General features: G+C 46.7%; 1 pseudogene; it reads left to right on the top strand.

The window, feature by feature from the left end:
- The first annotated feature begins 12997 nt into the window (after positions 1-12997).
- On the top strand, positions 12998-22407 carry LOC129401631 (patr class I histocompatibility antigen, A-108 alpha chain-like; annotated as a pseudogene).
- Positions 22408-23120: the final 713 nt, after the last annotated feature.

Below are 23120 nucleotides of genomic sequence, written 5' to 3'. Positions count from 1 at the left end.
TGGTCAGTCTAGGCTCAGGCCTGGGTCTGCTCCTCAGCCCCATCTGGGTGTTTGTTTGTTGCTTCTGTGCAGGAGGCTGCCTGTTCTCTTGTACACACATTCACAGCTCATTCTCTCAGTGTGTGTCCCCATCTCTGAGCCTCAGGAGGCATTTGCCTCTCACTGTCCCCTCAAGGCCCTGCGTCACCCCTGCACACAGAAGTCTCTGTGAGTGTTCAGACTTGCCATATTGGAATTCAGCCCTCCCACCCACCAACCCTGAAGCTCTAGGAATCTTAGTGCTGTCTGTGATCCATGCATTTATTAACTACTTTCAGTTACCTTACGCTTAGGGGTTAGAAAATTGGATCTGCAAACCCAAGATACTGTTCTGCTAAGAGATAAAGTGCTGTATGCTGTAGGTGCCAGTGTGAAAAAGAAGTAAAGTGAGGATGAAAAGCGCTTGTGAAAAAAGTGGGGGTGACATCGATGTCACTTGGAGTAGACATTGTAGCTCCCCCAGCACAGCACGTAGGTTGAGTTGCAGGAATTAGACAGTGTCTCTATCATGGTCTACACTGATCCTCTACCCACTGTGCCAGATATAGTGATAGTATTAGGGGTCTATCAAACAACAGAGAATGAAAATCAGGCAAAACTTACCAGCCTTTGAGATTTAGTATGAGGGGACAGACTTACACTGAAAATATAATAACCAAGGCAAGTGTTCTGGTTTGAAATTGGTAATCTCTGGGGGAAACAGGACCCACTTATAAATGTGTGGGGACAGGGACAGTGACTGTTTTCCTTGCCCAGTCAGTGTGGCTCCACAGGAAGGTGATCTTTGAGGAAATATGGGAGGATGTGAGGGACTGTCTGTGTGGGTGTCTGGTGGCAGGACATGTCAGTGTAAATGCACCAGGGCAGGTATGAATCTGTGTCAGGGAAGAGGAGGCATCAGTGTGGCTAGAGCAGTCACTGAGGTAAGGTCCTGGTGCCCCCAGGTCACGAGGCTGCCATGACTCTGTAATATTTGACTTCTATCTAAGAGGGGCAGCTACAGCAGGTTTGAATGAAAGTTCATTTTGGTGCGATTGTCTTTGGGTCATCAGTCTGGCTGCTGTGCAGATGGACAGTGAGCTTCAGGGAGCTGGGGAACTGGTTCAGATTCCTGGGTAGAGATGTTGGGGGCTTTGCAGTGTGAACAGGTGATATAATGGAAGCGACTGGATTCTGCGGGCATTTGAAGTTGGACTTTACAGCATTTCCTAATATATGGAATATGGGTTAGTAGACAGGAATCAGAGAGAAACCCCAAATGTCAGGATGTGCAAGTGGAAGTATGGGTGCTTTTACTGGGCCCAAGATTCTGGAAGAAGCTCACTAAGGTAATGACAGCATAGGATCCAAGACAAGAGTGTGACAACTGAGACCTGTCAGAAATGCAGGTGATGTTGGTACCTGGACAGACAAGTCTGGATTCAGGTGGGATGTCTGGGCGGAAGTAACTGACTGCAAAAATGATATTTAAATGCTGGAGAACTTATGTGGACACTCCAACACTGATGACTGAAGACAAATGACTAGAACCACATCCTGAACCTCCAGAGCTGTGTGATCTGATCAGACCTCCCTCTACTTTTGGACATTATGGTTTGCAATATAGATACTGAGAGGCTATCATTTTTGGTCCTTTATCTACTTTCAGCACACATCTCCCATCCTGAACAATTTCTCCAACCATTATTGACTTAGTGATTCCTTCTCTATTCCAGCTGCCTCCTCCCCCAGCTCATGAGGCAGACTTCCAACTATCGACCAATTTTCTTGGCCCCTGTGTCTACTGTCATTTGGTGTCAAATTTTCTTAATATCAGATTTAGTAAAGGGCTTGAGAGATCTGAAATATATCTGTGCATCATGTAACACTTGGTACTAACAAATGTAACATACAAAACAGACTCACTTAGACAGACATGGCATACATGAAGATATCAGTATACATATGTGGACTGGTCATCATGGTGACATAGAGCAGGCTGGAGGTCACACAGGACCAGAACCCATCATCCTCTCTCTGTCACCCTCTCAAAGGACACTCTATCCTTGCTGCATGTCACAGTTGTCACTGCCCACACCCCTGACTTCCTGACACTGGACACTGGGTCCTGAAGGAGGGAACCTGTCACCGCTGCTTCTAGATACTGAGGACTCTGCTGCCACTCACCACCTTGACAAATGCACCTGCACTGTCCCAGCTTCTAAGCCCCCATGTCCTGAGTCAGAGTCCATCATGTGCTCTCCAGTCAAGGGGCTCATGTCAGGTCCAGTGCAAGAATGTGCGGTGGGGTTTCCTCTCTCAGGCAGGGAGGGGTTCTACCTCCCGCCCATGTAGACTCCGCTCGTGGGGGAGGGTGCAGGGTCTGAGGAAGGGGGTGGAGGGTGAGGAATTGCAAAAAAAGACAAGTTTCCATTTTCTGAGCTTTATTGGATCATTTCCCCTCATCATGTGTGTCTAGAAGCTCCCCTGTGCCTGTCCCGTATCAGAGACTAGGGCTGTGGGGTGGTGACTTTCTCTCTTCACAGCTCATGAAAATCAGTGACCCGCGTAGTGTGTACACAGCTGAGGACGCCTACATGACAGGAACTGAGGCTTTTCTCCAGCAGCACCTGGGTGAGCTGTGAAACTCTGAAGCAGACCCTTCCTGCCAGAGACCCAGAGCCAGAGCCATAAACCTGACCACACAGGGGCCTCCTACACCTTGATACAGTGAGTCTTCGTTAGTGCATCTCCCAGGATGGGAAACTGGAGAATAATTAGACAAAGACTGGTAAATAGAGGATAAACAAGATGGGTTCCACAAAAACAAGAAGAACCAGTGCTGGCACGGATGCAGGGAGAATGTGATTCTAATTAATTGCTGCTAAGAATGGCAACTGGTCTAGTCTTTTTTGAAAGCAGTATGGTTCATACTTAAGAAAAAAACTAGAAATTGGGCTCACATTTGATCTAGCTATACCACTTCTGGGAATATATCCTGAGGGTCCTCTACTTGTCCAACAAACATATAAGCATTCATAATATTAATCATTTTGTATGGACACAGTAAGAGATGCATTAAGCTTATAGAATTGCTCTCCAGGGGCCATCTCGATCTCAGACTACAGTGGTCAGGCCAGATTAGTCTTTCCTATCCCTAGAAGGGTCCGAGTCTCGTTGTTACTTTTGGATCATGACAATATTTGTCCATGATCAAGCTCTTAACTTATAGTTAAGAATTAGGCACTTTGGCCAGGCCCATCTTGATGCCAGGGTAGCACATAACTCACTGCTTGCCCTGGGTCCATCCCGTCTTCGTCGGGACCCTGCTTTGGGGTGCTAGGAACTGAGGGCAACTGAGACTGAAGTCGAGAAAGCAGATGCCCGGGAATGAATAATATTCTAAGCCAATTAAATCCCAAGTTACAAAAGCATAATATTGTCTTCTTGTGTCTATACAAAAAGGACATTGCTTTAAAGTAAACTATTTAAAAGATATAAGGAGAGGAGAAAGGCAATATCAACTTACAATAGAAGTTCAGTGTCCTAGAAAAATCTGACCTTACAAATTAACAGAGTCTGATTAGGGGTGAAAAGCCAATTAACTGGATAGGGAAGAGCGCATAGAGAAGTGGTTACAGATAAACAAAGGAATGGGAGTGACTCGGGAGCACCTTGATGGGTGTGACCTGGATAAACCTAAGCTCCTTGCGGCTATGTTATCCTACAGGCATAGATGATTACTCTTAAATTTTTAGGGTCTGACTCTTACAACTTTTAGCTATACACCCTTGGTCTAGTGTTTGTGGAGTTATTTTCTTTTTCTTTTTTTTTTTTTTTTTGCTTTTTGGGTCACACCCAGCGATGCTCAGGGGTTACTCCTGGTTTTGCACTCAGGAATTACTCCTGGCAGTGCTTGGGGGACCATATGGGATGCCGGGGATCGAACCCGGGTCGGCCTCGTGCAAGGCAAACGCCCTACCCACTGTGCTATCGCTCGGGCCCCTGTGGAGTTATTTTCTTAAACTATGTAATTTTAAAGCAGATTACAACAAATAACTTGAATAATTGAATAGCAACATCTAACTTCCCACACACACTTTATTTATATACAGCGATTTACAAAGTTGTTCATGATGATTTGTCACAGGCATTCAATTTTCCAACACCAATCCTATCACCACTGTCACCTTCCTCCCCTTCACCATTGTCTCCATTTCCCCAATCACACCTCAAGCCTGCCCCCATAGCAGGCCCACAATAATATATTTTATACTGCTTGTTACTAATAAATGTCTAGTGGGATGATAAAAAATTATTTCTTTAGTGGAAAATTGGTGAAAAATTTTGGATCTCATCACAGGGACATTAAGTCCTTGTCTGAGGGATTCCTAAGCTGTTGTTGCTAGTTAAACCTTCTGTGTTAATGTTTTTGTTAGTTGGCATAGGTTGACTTCTACATTACATCCCAAGAATCTCGATGTGCTCCTATTGGAATGTCAGTGTTGTAGAATTTGGAGATGTCAATGCAGAAAATTCAAAATTTTTAACTGGGCAGTCCGGCTGGAGTTCTTTTATTTATTTATTTATTTATTTTTTGCTTTTTGAGTCACACCCAGCAGTGCACAGGGGTTAATCCTGGCTCTGCACTCAGGAGTTACTCCTGGCGCTGCTGGGGGAGCATATGGGATGCTGAGAATTGAACCCAGGTTGGCCACGTGCAAGGAAAACGCCCTGCCCTACCCACTGTGCCATTGCTCCAGCCCCTGGAGTTCATTTTTTACCTAGGTTGCAGCGTTGGGGTGTGGGATCATCTGCCAGGGCTTTGTTTTGCGCCAGCTGCCCTACCTCCCAAGCTGACTGCAAATTAGACGTCTCAGCCAGAATGAAAATGGGTAACTTTTGCAGCCCATTAATCTCTTTTGAATTTATTTATGAGTTTGTGGAACAAGACCAGTAGATGAGCTTCCATGGTGGCAGCTGTGGGACATGGCCTTGGTTGCCCTAACATCTGATGTTATGGCAAATATTTTTATGGCCAGGAGCAAATTTGATGCTTTACTAAACTCCATACTTTGATTTCATTAGATTCCCTCTCTGTCCTTCCAGTATTTTAGGATTCCTTCAAGGATCTATATTAATCCCCATAGCATCTCTCTATGATAGTTTCCCAGACTCCCCTTGTTTTGATGACATTGACATTTTGAGGAGTGTTGCTCAAATATACTGTAAAAGGTCCCTCAGTTTGAGTGCTGCATTATAAGTAGGATTTGAGGAAGAAGATTAAGGAGGGTAAGGGTCATGTCCATTCAACCTATCAAGTGCCCACAACATCAACTTGACTGATTACTAATGACATGAGGCTTTACCTGAAATAAGACAATTCCTAGATTTCTTCCAGGAAAGTTTATTTTTGCTTTTTCCCACATTTCTGTTGACCCTGTAGTCTTGGAAGTCAGTGGTAAGTGTTTGCCTTCCATGTGTGAGAACCAGAGTTCGGTTCCCCACTGTCAAGTACAAATATATGGAGATAAATAGAGAGATAGATGGATAGGTGAATAGAATGATGGTTGGAAAGATTCGGATTGTTGAATTCTCTGTATTCCACATTATCTCATTACTTATGTTTTGTGACTCCAAAAATACATTGTATCTAAGAATGTTTTTATGTTTGCTTGTTTGTATTGCTTTCAGGTCACACTCGAAAGTGTTCAGGGCTTACTCCTGGCTCTGCACTCAGGGAGAACTCCTGAGGAGGTCAGAGGATATGTGTGGTGGGGATCAAACACTGGTCAACAGCATCAAGGCAAATGCCATAACTGTTGAACTATCTCTCCGGCCCCTCTAAGGTTTTATCTTGAAGGGGTTGAAAAGATGAGACTTTGCTTCTTTCTGCAATTCAGAAAGTTTTGTCTTGGAACAAGACCAGAGATCAGAGTTCTGGTTATGAAACGCAAAGAGCAGGGGAGAAGGAATTAGAGGAATTAGAGGAAAGTGGTCAAAAAAATAAACTTCCACTTAGAAGTATTAAGTCTGGAGATAGAATACAGTGACTAGGGCACTTGTCTTGCATGAAGCTGATCCAGATTCAATCCCTGCCATCCCATATCATCCCCCAATCCCACCAGGAGTGATGAGTGCAGAATCAGGAGTAAGCCCCGAGCACTGCCAGGTGAGGTGTTTCCTGCCCTTGAGCCCAAAAGATAAGTTCTAGGAATACGTACTTGTTCAATATGATTTCTATAGTTAACACTGCAGTGGGATACATAGGAAAGTTGTTAGATTAGGGAATAAACCTTAAGTTTTTATGACAAGAATATTTTCTCTTTTTATTTGTATTCTTTTGTATTGCTTACTTGCTATCTGAGAAGGGTGTGAACTAAGCCTATTGAGGTTATCATTGCCTCAAGAATATTTTATTTTATTTTAATTTTTTATTAGTGAATCTGAGTTTGAGCACCCTGTTTGGCTAGGGCTTCAATGACCGTTTCAGTCTCAACAGAATCAAAGGCCTTCTTTAAATCAATGAACATTAGGACAGAGTGGGATCTTGAACTCTCACGAAACTTCAATGAGCTTGGTCATTGTGTGGATATGGTCGATTATGCTGAATCCTTTTCTGAACCCAGCTTGCTTACATGCTTGTCCTTTGTCTAGTGTTCTGCCTATTCTATTCAGAATGACTCGAGTGAACAACATGTAGAGGACAGACAACAGGCAGATTGGGCGATAGTTGCCGATGTCGTGGATGTCTCTCTTCTTGTACAACAGAACGGTCCTGCTGGTTTTCCACTGGGATGGAACCTTGCAGATGGACAGGTAGCATGTGAAGAGCCGAGCCAGTGTATTGACAAGTACTGGCGACAGATTCTTCAGGTGTTCAGGTCTGACCTTGTCTGGACCAGGTGCTGTACACGTCTTTACCGACAAAATGGCGTTTCGTATTTTGGAAGGAAGGATGTTGGGAACGACATATTCATCCTGCGGAATTTGGTATGTGAGCAGGTGGATGTGGCTATCAATGAGATCCAAGAAGAAGTTATGAATAATCCTCTCCATTGCCCTTCTGAAAGATGTGATAGATCTAATCAGGACATCGGAGGGCAGTCATCTTGGTCTTCTAGTTGGTGAAGAACAGGCGAGCATTATGAATACTGTTCCCAGTTTCTCCTGCATCGGCCAAGACTGCTGCTCTTCTCTCTTTGAGGTCTTCCTTTATCACTTCTCTGCACAGCTTTGCAAGCTCAGACATTAACTTGTGATTGCCTGAAGCTCGTGCCAAACCACGTTGGTGAATGAGCTCGAGAGTTTCCGAAGACAGGCATCTGTTTGTGGCTTCCCCACTCTCAGCATTCTTCATGCAGTCATGGAGGTGCTGAACCAGTCAATCATATTCCTTGTTGATGTTGTCAATGACAACATCTTCCCACGTTGCCGCAGTAGTGCCAAAGAGCTCCCAGTTGGTGGTCATTCTGAAAGTTCTCTTCTTAAACTTAAACTTAAATTTCCTCTTAAACTCAAACTCAGTGTATCAAGATCCTCCATGAGTTGTATTACAGATTCACCACCAGGATCCCACTATTCTACAAGGAACTGATCATTGACATAAAGAGGGGTTCGCCAGGGTGATACCATTTCACTGAAACTCTTCAGTGCCACCCTCAAGAACATCATGCGATGACTGGAATGGGAAGGAATGGGAGTGAAGATAGACAGCCAGCAACTACACCACCTCTGCTTCACTGGTGACATCATTCTAATAACACCAAACATTAATCAAGCAGCACAAATGCGGGCCAACTTCGACCGCAAGTGTGGAAAGGTCAGATTGCAGCTGAATCTCACCAAAACAATGTTCATGAAAAACAAACTAGTCCCTGACATTCCATTTGCTCTCAGTGGAATGAACATCTCCGAATGCAGCAGCTATGTGTACCTGGGTCGAGAACTCAACATGAGGAACGACTTGGCGCCAGAACTGTGCAGGAGGAAGAGAGCAGCGTGGATTGCCTTCAAGAGTGTCAAAGAAGTGGTTAGGACAAAGAACCTCCGGCTCCGGGCACAACTTCTTTACTCCATCACTCTTTCTGCACTAACATATGCCTCAGAGACCTGGGCCCTATGAAAACAGGATGAAAACGCTACTCTGGTATCCCAAAGAGGAATCAAAAGAGCTATACTTGAAGTGTCACATTTCATTCAAGAGAGAGAAGGAATGCGGAGTTCTGACCTCTGTCGATGATCAAGAATCAGGGACTCTGTCTCATTTGCCAAGGCGTCAAAACTCAAATGGGCCGGACATGTAATGTGATTTAGAGATGACCGCTGGACTAGAGCTGTTACTGACTGGATTCCACATGATGTCAAAAGACTGTTTGGCTGCCCTCCTACAAGATGGCCAGACTTCTTCCTGAACAAACAGTTTAAGGCTTTTTGTGTTCCTGGACCGAGCAGATACCATTGGGCTACACTAGCACATGACAGGGATGAATGGAGACATTACTGGTGCCCACTCTAGCAAATTGAAGATCAATGGAATGACAAGTGATACCAGTGATTAGTGATTCACCGTGGGGTACAGTTACAAATTTACAAACTTTCGTGTTTGCATTTCAGTCATACAATGGTCATTTACCCATCCCTCCACCAGTGCCCATTCTCCTCCACTAATGTTCCAAATATCCCTCCAACCATCCCCACCCCATCCCCCACCTTCCCGTCCCACTTCTGCAGCAGAGCATTTCCTTTAGTTCTCTCTCCTTTTGGGTGTTGTAGTTTGTAATAGAGGTATTGAGTGGTCATCATGTTCAGTCTATGGTCTACTTTCAGCACCCATCTTTCAATCTGATGAGTCCTCCCAACATACTTTACTTGGTGTTCCTGAGCTGCCTTTTCCCTCAGCTTGTGAGGGAAGCTGTGGAGCAGACCTCCTGGTCCTTATCTCTACAACTGTTGAGTGTTAGTCTCCCATTCCATTACTTTATATTCCACAGATGAGTGTGATCTTTACATGTCTGTCTCTCTCATTCTGACTCATTTCACTTAACATGATCCACTTATATGCAAATTTCACATGTAGAAATTCTAACAGCTGCATAGTATTCCATTGTGTAGATGTACAAAACTTTCTTTAACCAGTCACTTGTTTTTGGACACTCCATTTTTTTCCAGATTTTGGCTATTCTAAACAGTGTTGCAATGAACATACAAATGCAGATGTCATTACTACTATACCTTTTTACCTCTCCGGGATACATTCCCAGGAGTGGTATTGCTGGGTCAAATGGGAGCTCAATTTCTAATTTTTTTGAGAATTGTCCATATTTGGATAAAGCTTATTATTTCCATATATGTCACATAAAACAACAGATTAAAGGCAGGCAAAAATATGAAAATCCAGCTAGCTTCTGATGAGACAGAGAAGACACTTTAAATACATACAGTGTAAAGGATTCAGTCTTCCACAACACCATTTATGTTCTGGATTAGTTTTGTCCTTTTTCCTTCCTATTTTGGGGTGGGGACTTCCAAACAGTGCTCAGGAGGCCTCTGAGCAACCTCCAGGTTCTCCAGCGCCACACCTGTGGTGCTCTGAGGCCCTTGTGTGCACCATGATTTACGAAGTTATTTGTTGTACAGTTGTTTCAGTAAATCCATGTTCCAATGTCAATTCCACCATCAGTATGACCTTCCCTTCACCAAAGTCATTAGTTTCCCACCCTGTCCCTCAGCCTGCCCCTCCTCCTCCTCCTCTTCTCCTCCTCCTCCTCCTCCTCCTCCTCATCATCATCATCATCATCATCATCATCATCATCATCATCATCATCATCATCATCCCGTTGATCGTCGAATTTCTCGAGCAGTCTCAGCAACCTCTCCATTCGTCCTCTCCCTGAGATTTTAGAAGCCTCTCTCTACTCGGCCTTCCCAACGATGCCACATTGGAGGCTCTTTCAGGGTCAGGGGAATGAGACCCAGCTTGTTACTGGCTTTGGCATAGCAATACACTATGGGAAGTTTGCGAGGCTCTCCCATGTGGGCAGGAAACTCAGCAGCTTCATGGCCACGGCCGCGCACTTCTGGGAGCTTGTTTTTAAATCTCTGAATGTTGGCCATTGATGGGATTATACACAACTGGGTTCCTCTGCCGGTACCTTCATGCGTGAGGCTTGACCGAATGCGTGGAGAGGGACCTTGAGCCTGGCTGTGTTCCGGAGGTCTTCAGCCACTGGGAGCTCTACTCTGGGCGGGGAGGGAAGCTGGAGCCCATCCCCTCCGAGGGGCCCAGGGGAAGACAGCCAGGTGCATGGGCAAGAGACTCTCTGTGCCCTGCCTCCTGTTGGAAGAAAATGACCATGCTCTATGCTTTTTTCTCTTTCTTTGGAGGAGGCAGTGGCAAGGTTTGCTCTTTTCTTCGGGCCCCTCCCCTTAGCTGCAGGGAAGCTCGGCCCCATCCTCAGGACTCTAAGTGGCGGCCCCTTGCTGGACAAGGGAACATGGTGAACAGAGGCCAGAAGACCTCGACAGCCCCCTTAGTAGGCTCAAAGAAATTTAGTTCATATTGCTTGTTACAACACATGCCAAAACATAAAATTATTCCTGCATTAAATAATTCCCTTGTAGTGGCAGTTCTTGCTGGGATGAACGAAGTGCCACTTGAGTTCTAGCTCTCTGAGGTCGCACCGGTGGGCTGGCTTTCTGAGGTCGTATGCAGGCATTGGCTCTGAGGTTGCACATGTCAGCTGTGGTGTCAGCACACTTGGCTGCGCTGCTCATTATTTTGGACACACACACTGGAATTTCCTCCTCACCAACAAGCCTGATCCCCTAATGGGCACAAAATAATTTACTCTATATTGCTTGTTACAACAAGAAAGTATCAGATCAATAGAAGTCAATCAGTGATCACTGTTCTATCTCACAATGGTGTCACTAAAGCTGAGTGTCTGAGTGTTTACTGGATGCTTTGTGCCTCTAAGCCTTCTGTGTTACTATTTTTGCTCACTGAGCTTGGTGGTCTTTGACACAACAATTTGTTTAACATTTTTATTGAATCACTGTGAGATAGAACCTGACAAAGTTGTTCATGACTGGATTTCAGTCATACAGTATTCCCACACCATCCCTGCACCAGTGGACATTTCCAGCACTAGTATCCCCAGGTTCCCTCCCATCACCCCCACTCCCCACCCACTTCTTACCTCTATGGCAAGTGCTTTACTTCTCTCTCTCCTCTCTCTCCTCTCTCTCTCTTTCTCTCTCTCTCCCCTTTGGGACATTGTGGTTTGCAATATCCTACACAACTTTTTATCAAATCTGCTGTTTTCCTACTGGGCTGGGGTAAGATGGTTCAAACTACTATGAAAAGGGGTGTTGCTCCAGAAGCTGGAAGCATTTGGCAGCTTGGCAGCTTGATGAGGTTCAGGTGTGGAGCTGGGCCATTTCTATGTCTGAAACTTTGGGTGTGGGTGAGCGCTGGTGGCCCCTGGACAGAGGAGGGTGGCTGGGGTGTTTGGGGAATCTGCCCAACCCCATTCCGAGGAGGGCCCAGAGCCCAGCCCTGACTGGTCTACATGGAAGATTTAGCAGTTTGGCGTTCTTCTCAAAATTACTCAAAGAACTGGGCCATTTTTCTGCTGAAAAAAAAGAAAAATTGTTGGGGACTAGATAAATAAAGGAGATGGACAAGAAGTTCTTGTGGGACCCCATGGTTCTTTATAGGACCTTTATGGAATCTTTCAACCCAGAATACTTGCACTGGAGGGGGAATATTGCCCTGGCAAGGGGGAGGAGATGTAGGGGAGGGTTCTGTATCTGCTCTATCTTTGCCTCCACTCCTGAAAGAATCTCTCTTTGAGAAAGTCCATTACAAAGATGTTTTTCCCCATGATCTAAGGCCCTGGATGTGTAAAAGTCTATTTTGTATACTATATTATATATATTATATTTTATACAATTCTTGGTATTTGCACAAAGAATGTTGTTCTGATGATTATTGATTCTAAGTAACAAATATGATTCACAGAGAAGAGTCAGGGCTCAGTCCACAGGCTATGAGCCCCTAACCGCATGCTTTTCACCCCCATTCCTGCCTCTTTCTTAGTCCTTATGATGTCCATGGATCAGGGCTGCTCAGCTGGTGCTGGTCCCTGACAAAAATCTAATATGGTTTTTCTTCTAAGGACTTTCTAGGGCTGGTGAGACAGTATAACAGGTAAGGAGCTTGCCTTGCACCTTGCCAGAATAGGTTCTATTGCCTGCATCCCATACGTTCCCCTGAGCACTGCCAGGAGTAATTCCTGAGTACAGAGACAGTGAGCATCACTGGGTGTGACCCCTTGCCCTCCCCCAAAAGACTTCCTGTTAGTATTAATCTGTTGTTGATATTATTCCAGTTGAAGTCATTTTTCAGGCTTTAACTCTGCAGGAGAGATAGTACAGAAGGTAAGGTGCTTGCCTTGCATGTAGCCAACATGGGTTTGCTCCACAGCACTGCATATGGTCCCATGAACCTGCCAAGAGTGATCCCTGAGCACAGAGCCAGGAGTTACAACTGTGCGCTGCCTGGTGTGGCCAAAAGCCAAAAGCTGAAAAAAAAATCATCACACAATAAAAGGCTTTAATTCCAATTCCTCCCACGGCAAACACTAATAGGCATAACCTGAATGCACGGAAGCATCTCCGGAGGTCCTAATGAACTAAGAAGATTGTAGCAAAATACTGAAATGAAACCCATGGAAAATCGATGAGTCAGTCTCAGGCCTGAACACTGGACATAGTGCGACAAAGATCAGGTGAGGGAGCAGACTAGAGGGCGAAGTCCCAGGTCCCAGGTGTGGCTCCCAGTGTCTCCCGGGTAGTGTTGGGGGGAGATCAGACCTGGGGATTCCTGAGTTTCCCAGAGTTTCATTTCTCCCACTGCAACCTGTAACTGACTGCAATCACGAGAGACAGAAGGTCTCCGCCTAATTCCTTCAGTATGTGGGAGCCTCGACTCCTCCTGCTGCTGCTCTCTGGGGCCCTGGCCCTGACCCAGACCCGGGCTGGTGAGTGCGGGGTCGGGAGGGGAGTTCGTTGCGGGGGCAGGGTGTGAACTGCCAGACATTGGTGTGCAGGACCCCCGAGAAGGAGTTTCTCCAGTTCTATGCCAGGATGCCCCCCAAATGTTTCGCCTTGTGCCCCCAACCTTCAACTCTCCCCACACTCCTAAGTCTCGCCCTTCTCGGTCCCTCTCTCTTTTCCAGTCTCCCGAGCCACCTCCCTTTCCCTCACTTGGCCCGGGGGCGCGCGGGGCGGCGTGCCCGGCCCAGTCTCACCCCTTCCCCTCCCCCAGGCCCCCACTCTCTGCGGTATTTCTACACCGCCGTGTCCCGTCCTGGTGGCGGGGAGCCCCGCTTCATCGCCGTCGGCTACGTGGACGACACGCAGTTCGTTCGCTTCGACAGCGACTCGGCGAGTCCGAGGATGGAGCCACGCGCGCCGTGGATGGAGCAGGAGGGACCCGAGTACTGGGAGCGGAACACGCGGAACCTTAAGGGCAAAGCACTGACTTTCCGAGGGAGCCTGAGCAACCTGCGCGGCTACTACAACCAGAGCGAGGCGGGTGAGCGCGGCCGGGCAGGGACGAGCCAACACGGGAACGGGCCGGGTCGCACTGAGACTGGGAGGAACTGCGGGGACCCAGCACCGGTTTCGTTTTCGGTTCGGGGTTAATCTGTGCGGGGCGGGTCAGACTCTCACACCTACCAGAGAATGTCCGGCTGCGACGTGGGGTCCGACGGGCGCCTCCTGCGCGGGTACCGTCAAGACGCCTACGACGGCGCCGACTACATCGCCCTGAACGAGGACCTGCGCTCCTGGACGGCGGCGGCGGGCACGCAGGCTTGGAGAACCCAGCGCAAATGGGAGCAGTGCGGTGAGGCTGAGCACAGCAGGAACTACGTGGAGAACGTCTGCGTGTCGTGGCTCCTCAGATACCTGCAGAACGGGAAGGACAAGCTGCTGCGCGCAGGTACGGGGTTCTGGGTGGCGAGGACACTGACCGCCCCTGGGCGGGGCCGACTCCGCACAAGAGGGGGGACATAGTGGGGTTCCGTGTCAGAACAGCGCCCCTTCTTCAGTCAGGAGGGGACAGACCATGTTTCCATGTTCTGTACCACAGAGACCCGCCCTCTCCTGTGTCCACAGGACCCTGAAGTTACTCGGTGTGGGAGGGTGGGTGGGAGGGGTGACCTTCTCTGAAATGACAAATGTGGGTTCCCTGGGACCTGGCAGCAACCTGTGACCTCTCTCAGATCTTAGCTCTGACTCCTGCTTCTCTCAGTCACTCACCCTCCACCCAAGGCAGGACAAAGTCAGTGTCTCACGAAAGACCCTTACCTCCTTCTCAAACCCTGATCTAGAACTTTCCAAGGAATTAGAATTTTATTCAGTTTCTCCAGCCAAGCTTGTGTCTGGAAGTTTGCCTCCAATTCCAAACCAATTATCCTGTTCATCCTCACTGGAAGTGACCCAAAGTGTAAATGTTCTCATTCTTCCTCCTCAGAAGCCCCTAGAAGACACATCACCCACCACCCCTTCTCTGACCGTGACGCCACCCTGAGGTGCTGGGCCCTGGGCTTCTACCCTGCCGACATCACCCTGACCTGGCAGCGTGATGGGGAGGACTTGACCCAGGACACAGAGCTGGTGGAGACAGACCAGGCCTTCAGGGGATGGAACCTTCCAGAAGTGGGCGGCTGTGGTGGTGCCTTCTGGAGAGGAGCAGAGATACACATGTCGTGTGCAGCATGAAGGGCTGCCAGAGCCTGTCATCCTAAGATGGGGTAAGAGGGGGACGGGGCACAGAGCCTGTTCTCAGGGGAATCAAGGTTGGTCCCTCTGGAACTGTTGAGGGTCAGGCTGAGGCTGGGGGTCAGACCCTCTCCTTCCTCCCTTCCCAGAGCCCCCTTCTCAGCCCACCATCCTCATTGTGGGCATCATTGTTGGCCTGGTTCTTCTCGGGATGATGGTCACTGGAGCTGTGGTGGCAGCTGTGATCAGCAGGAGGAAGCACTCAGGTAAGATGGGGGCGGGGGGGCAGGAATATGTTCAAGTGGCAAATCATGAGTCTTGTCCCATTTTGCCTCATTAGCGGGAGCACCACCCACCCCTGTGCTATTGGTCACACTCCCCCTGTGTGTGCCACTGTCAGGTTTGCCATGAAAGACACTGTCATCTCCATAAGCTGGGGGTGAACCTGGTCCCCAGGGTCCCAGGTCACAGGGACTGTCCCTGCTGAGCACAGACCGCCAGGACGAGGCTGGTCAGTCCAGGAGTGTCTCCTTCCTGTGTGCTTCCTGGTCCTGCCCTCAGTCTTCAGAGTTCTGACACTTCCCCGGGTTTCAGGCCTAGAGAGCTGCTCTGTGGGCTCAGGACCCAGTGCTCTCCCTGACCTTCTCTGGGCTGTTTCCTTCCCGCAGGTGAGAAAGGAGGACAGTATACTCAGGCTGCAAGTAAGTGTGGGCAGGGCTGGTGTCTGAATTTTGAGGACAGAGACCAGAGCCCAAGGGGAGTTCCTGAACCCCTAGTTCCTCCTCTAGTCCCACCCCTGGGGCTCTGACCTTGGCCTGTTTGTTCCTCCCCAGACAGTGACAGTTCCCATGGCTCTGATGAGTCTCTCTCTCGAACCCTAGAAGTGAGACTCTGGAGGCTGGAGTGGGTGGGATTGGGAAGAGGGGACAGGACTGGGTTTGGGGGTTCTTTGAGAGGGATGCTGGGAGCTTGCTCAAGATGTCACCACTTCTGTCACTCACCTGAGTCTCTTCATTCTTTTCTCTCACAGTGTGAGACAGCTGGCCTACTGGGTTTCCTCACATCCCAATGTTGTATCTCAAGAACTGCTGATTCTCTTTCTGCCCTGAGTGTGTCTGTTTTTCTGTCACATACTGTGATGGGGGAGACTCATGCACCAATGCCCACTGGGCCCTCCCACACTGACCTGCATTCTCTCCCTGATGCTCTGGGCCAATGATTTTTCTATTTCTTGTATTGTGGAAATTTTTCTGTTTCCCATGTTGAGGGGTTAATGAAGGAAATCGCTGAAATTTGAGAAAGAGCAAATAGAAATCCTGAGACTTTCCTAGTGTTTTCTGTTTTGCTTTGAGTCAGTCCCAGATGTGACAGGACAGACTGTGGGGGGATGGGCAGGTAGAGACCTGTGCCCATTCTGCCTTTTCTCAGTCATTTTGGGATTTGATGTGGTCACTCATATATCTGGGTTATCGCTCCTGCTTCTTCTCCTGGTCCCTAAGTACCACCTCATTCCACAGGCCTTCCTCACAGGGACTCAGGTCAAACCCGGCCTCATCCTGTCCCAGGACCATGAGCAGCGAAGGCTTCTGTGCTAGTCAGTCAGAGCTAACGCCTGGTTTTCTCCTCAGTCCCATCAGGGTGTCTATTTGTTGCTTCTGTGCAGGAGGCTGCTTGTTCTCTTGTACGCACTTTCACAGCTCATTCTCTCAGTGTGTGTCCCCATCTCTGACCCTTTGGAGGCATTATTTGCCTGTCACTGTCCCTTCAAGGCCCAGCATGGCCCGTGCATACAGGTGTCTCTCTGGTATTGAGAGAAGAGTGTTCAGACTTGCCATGTTAGAATTCAGCCCTCCAAGCACCAACACTGAAGCTCTAGGAATCTCAGCGCTGTCTGTGATCTGAGTTCATGAATTTATGAACTACTCTGAGTTACCTTCAAACTTAGGGGTTAGAAAATGGGATCTATGAACCCAAGATCCTTTTCTCCTAAGGGAGAAAGTGCTGTGTGCTGTAGGGTAAAAGTGAGAGGGAGGTAAAGTGAGGATGAGAAGCACTTGTGAGGAAAGTGGAGGTGACATCGATGTCACTTGGAGTAGACATTACAGCTGCCACAGCACAGAGTGTAGGTGAGGTTGCATGAATAAGACAGTGTCACTACCATGGTCTACACTGATCATCTACCCACTGTGCCAGATATAGGGATGATATTTTGGGGTCTACAAACAACTGAGAATGGAAAATCAGGCAAAACTTACCAGCCTTTGAGATTTAGTAGGAAGGGACAGACTTACACTGAAAATATAATAACCAAGGCAAGTGTTCTGGTTTAAAATTGGCATCTGTGGGAGTATGTGACTCACTTATAAGTGTATGGGTACTGTGACAGTGAGTTTTTCCTTGCCTGGTCAATGTGGCTCCACAAGAAGGTGACCTTTGAGGAGACATGGAAGGATGTGAGAGACTGTCTTTGTGGGTGTCTGGTGACAGGCAGGAAATATCAGTATAAGGGACCCTCTGCTCCTAAAGACTTTGATTCCAGAGGCCTTGTAACCCATTTTGGCATCCAGAGCAGCTTCTAACAGCAATGCACTGGGACTGTGAGCTGGGCTACGCAATTTCTGGCAGAATTTTCCCTGGACTCTATACAGAAATCCAAATCCAAAAGATGTCAAGAGACTTGACATCTCTTAATTGTCAGAAATGTGAAAAGGTTCCTTTTTAGCAGGTCTGACTTTGGGGGGAAACTCCAAACAATAACAGTGAATTTTATGTTGAAATATGAAGGTAATCAAAGTAGCAGCCATTTCTCTAGACTGTGAACTAAGCAATAGCCCCACGCCAGCCGAGAAGAGGAAATATCCCTCTTTCCCGGTTGTTTCCCATTTTTGGGGAGAAACGCGGTGTGGTGTCCACCATACTATTAGGCGTGGGAAGGGGGACGGGGAAAAAAAGAAAGAGTTATGTACTTGGAACAGTGGGGCTACATATCTCTTCATTCTAAGCAATGGAAAACTAATTATCAAATGCTTCCTTGGTAGTAGGGCTGTCTTTCTTGGGGGGAAACTCCAACAACAATAGTGAGTTTTGTGTTGAAATATGGAATGTAATCAAGGTAAAGAGAAAATGAAGTGAAATTCATCAGTTATGCAGTTGGGGGTGGGGGGCGGTGTCGGGGGGGTATACTGGGGTTTTTGGTGGTGGGAATATGGGCACTGGTGAAGGGATGGGTGTTCGATTATTGTATAACAGACATAAGCCTGAAAACTTTGTAACTTTCCACATGGTGATTCAATTTTTTTAAAAAATGTCAGTGTAAATGCACCAGGGCAGGCGCGAGTCTGTGTCAGGGAAGAAGAGGCAGCGGTGTGGCTGGAGCAGTCACTGAGATGAGGTCCCAGTGCCCTCAGGTCACGAGGCTGCCATGATTCTGGAAGATTTGACTTTTATCTAAGAGGGGCAGCTCCAGGCAGGTTTGAATGAAAGTTCAGGCTGGTGTGATGGTCTTTGGGTCATCGGTCTGGCTGCTGTGCAGATGGACAGGTGAGGGGACAATGAGCTTCAGGGAACTGGGAAACGTGCAGATTCCAGGATAGAGATGTTGGAGGCTTTGGGGTGTGAACAAGAGAAATAATGGAAGTGACTGGATTCTGCAGGCATTTGAAATTGAACTTTACAGCATTTCCTAATGTATGGAATCTGGGTTAGGAGACAGGAGTCATTGAGAAACCCCAAATGTCAGGATGTGCAAGTGGAAGTGTGGGTATTTTCACTGGGCTCAAAAAAGATTCTGGAAGAAGTTCACAAGGCAATGACACCATAGAATTCAGGTCAGGAGGATGATAGCTGAGACATGTCAGAAATACAGATGATGTTGGCACCTGGACGGAGAAGTCTAGGTTCAGGTGGGATGTCTGGGCTGGGATAACGGGCTCCAACAGTGATATTTAAACCTTGGGGAATGTGTGAGCACAACCCGAAAATGGTGACTAAAAGGCAACAACAAAGATGAAATCTTGAACCCTTTAGCTAGGTGACCTGACCAGCCCTCACAGATGTGACACCATGTGGAAGGCACAGAGATATGGAGCCACAAATGCCAGTGAGCTGATGGTTACTTAGCTTTCAGAAAGTCTGACATGGAGGAAAGTCTGGTTTTAATATGGTTGGAGACTCAGAAATGAATATCTGAACCAAGCAGCTCGATACAGAGATGCCTCCAGATCTTTCGCCCGGCCAATTTCTCTGGGGTACCTCAGATGGGAGCAGGCATTGTCCCTCCACCTGCCCCCTATGAACCCAGCTGCCGAACACTCCAGAACTCAAAGAAAAAAAGTCCAAAAAACAAAAAATACCCAGGTACACGGAGCAGTGACTGAAAAATCCAGGCCTCAAGGGATCAGGACGGCTCCTTCCTATCTCTCTGTCTATTTGGGGTCTTGGCTGTCACGCCCACAAACTGTCTCTGGGTGCCATTTAAGTGCATTAATGGTCATGATCCAGAGAATCGCAAATGAATCCCAGAACTGCTCACTGCAAAGATTTCTCTGGACACTAATTGTTTAAAATTTTAGAATTTCAGGAGACATTTCATGATATTCATAACAAGCACTGTAGCACTGTCCTCCTGTTGTTCATCGAATTGCTCGAGCAGGCACCAGTAACGTCTCCATTGTGAGACTTGTTGTTACTGTTTTTGGCATATCAAATACGCCACGGGAAGTTTGCCAGTCTCTGCCGTGGAGTGGGATACTCTCGGTAGCTTGTCCGGCTCTCTGAGAGGGATGGAGGAATCGAACCTGGGTCGGCCGTGTGCAAGGCAAACTCCCTACCCACTGTGCTATCATAACAGGCAATACAATCTAGCATCTGCCTGTGGAGCAGTCTTGAGTGGTGGTGAGAAAATTCAAAATAATGGTGGTGGGAAGGTGTAATGGTGGTGGGATTGGTGTTGAAGTATTGAATGTAATCAATTATTGTGAACAACTTTATGAAAATTATATTTTAAATTATATTTTAAAAGTAATAATATGAATTGTTTTGTTTTGTTTTGCTTTTTGGGTCACACCCGGCAATGCACAGGGGTTACTCCTAGCCATTGCACTCAGGAATTACTCTTGGCGGTGCTCAGGGGACCAGATGGTATGCTGGGAATCGAACCCAGGTCAGCCACGTGCAAGGCAAACACCCTACCCGCTGCACTATCGCTCTAGTCCCTAAAAAGTAATAATATGGTTGGAGGTGAGGCTGCTGGTTTCAGACACATCGATCAGAAAGGATGTAAACCAGAACACACACGACTGTGCCTCACTGCCCCTGCACCCAGGTGGGCCCCAATAAATAAGTGACACCTGTGCTCAAGGCCCCACATGTTGACAGAGACTTGGGAGAGGCCTGAGTATGCAACAAGCCCAAAGCAGTCCTGGGGTTCAGCTAGATGGGGAACCCCCGAGTCATTCACCAGAGAGCACTGTGGGTGGGTGATGCTTAAACTACACATTTAATTAATTTCTTCTGGCAAGAAAAAGGCAAGAGACCCTGTGCTGGAGGATCCTGTTTGCTTCTCTGAGGGGTTTGGCCATCGGAACTAGGTGGTGGGTATGAGCTCAGCAGCAGAAAAATGTCTTGAACTATTTCTTAGCTGGATTTCCTATTAGTGCAAACTGTGGATTCCAAATTATCCTAACATCAGATTTGTTAAAGAACAAGAGAGACCTAAAATGTATTATGTATATATAACATTATGTATATAGATAACATAGTACATGTATATATAATACATGTATTATATATACATGTACTATACAAGACACACATACTCAGAGCAGACATGGATGTACATGCAGATGTCAGTATGCTATATGGGCATGATCATCACAGTACTCCTTAGAGCAGGCTGGAGGCCACACAGGAGCAGAACCCACCGTCCTTTCTCGTCACCCTCTCACAGGATACACTGTCCCTGCTGCAGGTCACAGAGATCACTGCCCACACTCCTGACTCCCTGATGCTGGGCACTGGGACTGGAGTGAGGAGGGCTGTCACAGCTGTTTCTGTAAAGAGGACACTACTGCCACTCACCATTGAGACAAACGCACCTGCACTGTCTCAGCCTCTGTGTCACCATGTCCTGAGTCAGAGTCCAGCATGTGGTCAACCTGCCAATGAGACTCATGTGTCCAGTGCAAAAACGTGGGGACACAGTGGGGTTTCCTCACTCAGGGAGGGAAGGTCTCTGCTCCCACCCACTGTAGACTTCCCTCATGTTCATAAAGGGTACCAGGTCTGGGGATGATATTGGAGGGTGAGGAATTGGGGGGGGATGACAAGAAAAAATGGTATCTTTCTGAAAAGACAGAAAAAAGAATGATGGGAAATTGATTTCAGTAATTAATTATTTCATTGTTCTTCTAATCACTCCCCCATCATCCATCCTCAATCTCAGTCTACTGTTCTTAAAGATTTTTAAAGAGCTTGAATATTTTAAATACTTTAAAAAATTTAAATTCACATTTAAAAAGGACCATTCGGTCAGGAAACGTTTTCCCATCATGCAGTTCTGTGAACGGGTGTTTGAAACAAAACACTATTGATGTTACAAGTGGTTCAAGTTTAATGAAAATTGATCGCCATGAAAAGAGATAAAGATGATTGTAATAGGTACACTGGGTTTTTATTCAGCTCAATTCTAAATCTCTGAAATTGGGGAGAAAGGGGAGTTTGGAATTCTCCAAATTCCATTACAATGTAGAAGTAATTGCAAAACCCTACTGTACAAGTGTACCAATATAATTGGACTTCATATAAAGTAGCTAAGAGAATTAAAATGCTTCAGTGAAAGAGTGAATTAACTTGGCGAACACTTGACAAATTCCCATGGACTCCTGAAAATGAAAACAAAATTCAAAACAAAATCACTCAGCTAGAATTTTGATATTTGAATTTTTTTTTCTTGTTTGCTTTTTGGATCACACCGAGAGATGCACAGGGGTTACTCCTGCCTCATGCACTCAGGAATTACCCTTGGCAGTGCTCAGGAGACCATATGGGATGCTGGGAATCGAACCTGGGTCTGCCGCATGCAAGGCAAATGCCCTACCCATTGTGCTATTGCTCCAGCCCCAACATTTGAAATATTTTTAAATAAGTTTCCCATAGGGCAGCTGGGTCACATCTCCCTTCTAGTACCTTCAGGTTCTCTTTTCACAACGATGGTTTGTTAAGACTTGATACCTCTCTCCCTCAGGACTGAGGGCAAGAGAGGTTCATGGTTTATTTACCCTCTTCAAACCGCACGGTTCTTCCCTCGGAACCCTGCCCCTCACACCTGGCTCAGACTCGAGAGTCCTCACAGGCTTGAAAAAATTTGCCCAACTGGATTTTGTTGTAAATATTCTCAATCAAATCTGCCTTTTTTATCAAGCCACTGAGATTCTGGAGTTCAGAACATTGAGTTTGGCAGTTCCCAAGGCAAGTTGTTTATTCTCTTCTTGGTCTGTGGCCTGAACTTCAGCCTTCATTCATTGTTCCTTCAGTCTCTGCACGGCCTTCTTCTATGACTCTACCACCATCTTGGTCTTTGCATCCTTCATGATCTAGGCATCAACCTTAGCATGCTTCAGTTCACTTTGGGCATCTGATAATTGTTCCTTCTTAACATCAATCTTAGATGGCAAATTCATCATGGACTTCTCAAAAGTTTTAGAAATTTTAGGTGGTGTCTCTGATGCTTACATAACAGCTCAAATGGCTCAGTTCTAAGAAAGGGTCTTTGCTGGTGTATTGTCATTCATCATTGCAAGTTATTCTAGCTGCTACTATAGCTCCACAGAGGCATTGTATGTATGAACACCTTGGCTGTTAAGCCCTCTATGAGATCCTGAAGATTCTTATTTAGAGTACCAGTATTCAGTTTATCAAAAAATGATCATCCTCACACTGTTTGTTCTCCATAAATACTTGTGAGATTTAAAAACTCTCTTCTTCATTTATAAAAAAGGAAAATTTTTATAATATATAACTGATTGCTCCCAAGGAGGTCAAATTATGCCACATATTCACACACAGAGCTGCCCACAGACAAGGGCCCAAGAGAAAGAGTGTTTCTCCTTTGAGTCACTCCTGACAACATAATGTAGTTGTTTGATCATCCTACACTGACACAGAATCTTCCCATTCTTTTAATTTTTAAATTTTATTTTCATAATTTTGTTCACATTAATTGATTACATTCAGTATTTCAGCACCAATCCCACCATCATTGCACCTTCCCATTATTTTGGATTTTCCCAACACCACTCAAACTTGCCTGC

This window comes from Sorex araneus, chromosome 2, assembly GCF_027595985.1.
Source record: "Sorex araneus isolate mSorAra2 chromosome 2, mSorAra2.pri, whole genome shotgun sequence".
NCBI lineage: Eukaryota > Metazoa > Chordata > Mammalia > Eulipotyphla > Soricidae > Sorex > Sorex araneus.
Note: the sequence above shows the minus strand (reverse complement) of the source record. Positions and strands in the feature narration are given on the sequence as shown.